This window comes from Pyrus communis, chromosome 15 (assembly GCF_963583255.1).
Source record: "Pyrus communis chromosome 15, drPyrComm1.1, whole genome shotgun sequence".
Classification (NCBI taxonomy): domain Eukaryota; kingdom Viridiplantae; phylum Streptophyta; class Magnoliopsida; order Rosales; family Rosaceae; genus Pyrus; species Pyrus communis.
This window is the reverse complement of record NC_084817.1, coordinates 15,785,682-15,789,615: the sequence shown is the minus strand read 5'-3', so window position 1 is coordinate 15,789,615 and position 3,934 is coordinate 15,785,682.

Below are 3,934 nucleotides of genomic sequence, written 5' to 3'. Positions count from 1 at the left end.
TCTCCTAATTTATATAATTTAATTAAAAGTGAGGTACTTTGAGCTCCGTGAATGTATAGAAAATAATAGGTTTCTAATTATTTATATTCTTACACAGGGAACCAAGGAACCCTAACCGTTCCCTATTTCTCTCGCACAGAACCCAACCCCCCTCCCCTCTCCCAAAATGAACTTTCGAATCCTACAAACTTTAGTGGCTCTCCCTTTTCTCTCACACAGAACCCTTGCTCTTCCTTTTCCTTCTCCTCTCTGGCCTGATACCCCCTCCCCCCCCCCCCTCAAATCCTCTTCCTTCCCCCATCTAGTCTTGCGCCCCCTACTTCTTCCCAGCCCCTCTCTTCCCTCCCATATTCTGGTCCCCTCGCTCCAGGTTTCCTAGTTTATTTATCTTCCTTGTTTTTGATAACCTTCTTAATTTCTAGTTTCATTGAGCTTGTCTCAACCTCCCGGAGCACGTCTTATATCTAGGCTTTTATGCCTCTTTCTTCCTCCATTGCTTGTCCACGTCGTTAGTCCTCCACTGCCGACTTTGCTACTTAGTTCATTGCTTGTTTCTCATTGGCGATGCATTTTGGTGCTAGTTGGTTCACTGCAAGAAAACATGGATTAGGTGACAATATTTTAATGTGACGCCTATAAATTCATCACATTTTAGTATAATAGGTGAGGAATTTTAAAAAAAAAAAGTGTCACATACATACTACTGTGGGATACAAAACAATTTTGGAGTTTTGTTCGTCACATAGCAAGCCTAAATTCCTCACAAATTTTTTGGCGCCAAATTTTGCAGCCCAATTGTTTTCAATGGTGATGAAAAGATTGGGTTCTTCACATAACCTAAGATTAGGTGACCTATGTATGTAAGAAAAGTCAATTCATCACCATTTGTTTTACTAAAGGCAGAGGGAAAAAATAAAAAAAAATAAAAAAAAAACATAAAAACAAAGCCCCAATTAAAACTCATCTATTCTACTTCCACCCCACTTCGTCTCTTAGTCTCTCAACTTTGCCGATGACGGATTGTTGGCGGCCATGACTGCATCATGCTTTCATCTTCCTCAAACCTCAACTGCTTGCACTCGTACTCTACTCTCTTTTATTTAAGACGACCTAATTTCTTAGCTATCCTTTCTCCCAATTTCTACTCAAAAGGTACTCAAATCTCTCTCTATCTCTTGAAATTACTGCACTCTTCTTGATTTCACTCTTGTAAATTTGTCTCAACTGTGAAAATTTGAAATTTTACTTAAATTGGTCTATGTTATTCACTGTTTTCCCATATAGATCTCTCTTGTTTTCTCCTACATTTGATAATTTAGCTCTTGTTCTTGTGTTTATGTGTTTGTGTTTGTGGAATTACTTTCATGCTTGGGATGGCCCTTACCAAATGGTATTAAGGATGAATCAATCAAAGCAGGCTCCGTGATATAGGGTCATATATTTAGTAGTTCTTGAATCGATTTGCCTTTTAGTTAAGTTGATAATGATACTTTATCTATGTTTACAAGTTACGATGAACAAAATTTTGAAATATCAGCACAACGCAAGTTTAATTTTTAAGAAGTACAATATATATAGGTCCTTACTTGATATTAGGTGCATTTTCTTAGAGTTTTTTTTTTCCATTGTTATGGAGTAGGTTTTTCGCTTAGTGTGGGACGGACCAGAATCTTCTTATTCAAGTGCTATTTAAGTAAGAAGGATTGACCAGTTGATGAACTTGTTGGGGAAGAGTCTGGTGGTATGTTCTTGAAATGTAAAATGATATTTATGAGAGCATTTAGCGCATGGAATATGATTTCTGTTGGCTAATTAGTACTATTAGACAATATGGGGTGACTGATGCTGCATATAGATATTAAACGATATAGGGTGACTGATGCTGCCAGATTTTATGTTTCATCTTTCCATGGGATTCTCTATTAAGTCTAATCCTTTAATTTGGGGAAGTTTGACATGTAAATGACTTGTTGATAGTTGTGTGCTAGCTACTTGCTGCATTCCCTTAATTTAAGGAGTGACAGCTTTAGGGTTTACCGAGTTAGTAGGATTTGCCAAGGTAGGGTTGCTTGTAACCTTCTACCTCATTATATATCCTCCCTGTACATTCAATCAATCTATGAAAAATACATTCAAACAAACTTAAAATTTCCACAAGTGCACATTTGTCTTTTAAAGTTAATATGGGGATGAGAGTGGAGTATTTTTCAAGTAGAACTTAAAGACTCTGTAAGAGCATTATGTGAAAACACAAATATCATCAGTTTATAGAAATGCAAGGGAACACCTACTTAGTTTCTTTTGTGTCTTGCAAAAAATTTGAAATATCTCGTTTCATTGTTCGAAGAATGGTTACTTTCTTCTTTACCTCTTGTGCTTGTGTTTATGTGTCTGTGTTTGTGGAATTGCTTTCATGCTTGGGATGACCTCTGTATTTGTTTATTTCATCTGTCAATGTTTATTGAATTGTTGCCATGAGATTTGAAAAGACTTTCATTGTGCTTGTTATTTTTTTAATCTTCAAGAAGTGTCGGATCTATTGCTTAATAATGGGGTCAATGTGGCACCAAGCGGATATGGTTTCTTGTGAGCAACTTATATTGAGTATGTTCACTGTCGCATGGTGTTCAATAATACAATTCCATGTGTAAGTGGCAGGGAACCCGTTCAATTTAAGTCTTTCTCCATGTTTAGGGAAAAGGTTTGGTAGCTGCATTTTCTTTATCTCATGATTTGGAGGATCACATATTTTGGAGAGGATATTAAACTACTTCTTCATAGTGTATATTTTTCTTAGTTTAGAGAAACAGGATATGTTTTGGTAATGTTTTTAAACGATTTTTCTGTTGTAAATGTACCAAACACTTTCTGAAAAAGCTGTTAAGCATAACACCTTGTGCAGAGTCCCCAATTTTAGGCTACATATATCAGAGAATATAACATAGAAGTTTTGGAATTTCTCAACATTTTGGTTTATATTAAATGATCAAATGTATGTCTGCAAGACGTTGCTATCAAATATGCTGCTAATTAGTTTCCCACGATAATAGACTAACTTATTTGTCTTCGTGTAGAGGGTGAAGATGAAGAGTTAAAGATCAACTGGAGAAGAGTGGGTACTACCAGCTTGTTCGGATTTGGATTTGTCGGCCCTGTTGGCCACCTTTGGTAAGGAATTTTTTTTGGGTGGAATAGATCATTCTAAGTATGCGCAGAGAAGAGAAACCTAGTAGTAGAAATCTCACTCGTGTTATTGAGGTAGAAGATTTTTCTATTTTTGTCGTTTAATTAAATTTTACGATGATGTCATCGACATAGCCCATAAGATCATGACTAGAATCGGGGCTAACCACAGCGGATAGTTAGTCCTATATAGTTTGATGTTCACAATAGTAGTCATGTAGGAAGACATATTTGCAGTATGGACTGCAGGTGGGGGATTAATCTAGGACATGATGGGTAGAAAAAAAAAATTATCTTCTGTCATTGGACTTATGAGGCTCTGAGTACCATAAAGAACTAGAGAATCATAGAAGATTATAAAAGTAGAATATTGCAGGAAACTAAAAAAAACAATGAACAAGGTTTACTAGAGAATCACAGAAGATTATAAAAGTAGAAAATTGCAGGAAACTAAAAAAAACAATGAACAAGGTTTTCTTCAATGGTTTTGCATACCCTTAATAATGTAGGGTGCCATGTATTTATAATTTAATACATATTACATCATTGAAAATCCTATTTACAAGCTACAATTCAAAATTCAAAATCACCTCCAGATAAAACGATGGAAGCTAATCACAATAATCTTTGAAAAACAAATATTCAAAAATATAAAACCTATCCAACATAAAATTGTTGACCGAGTAACAGCTTAAGAGTTTCTTTTGGATGAGGAGTTAGGACTTAGTCTTACAGTTGATATATATTTCTA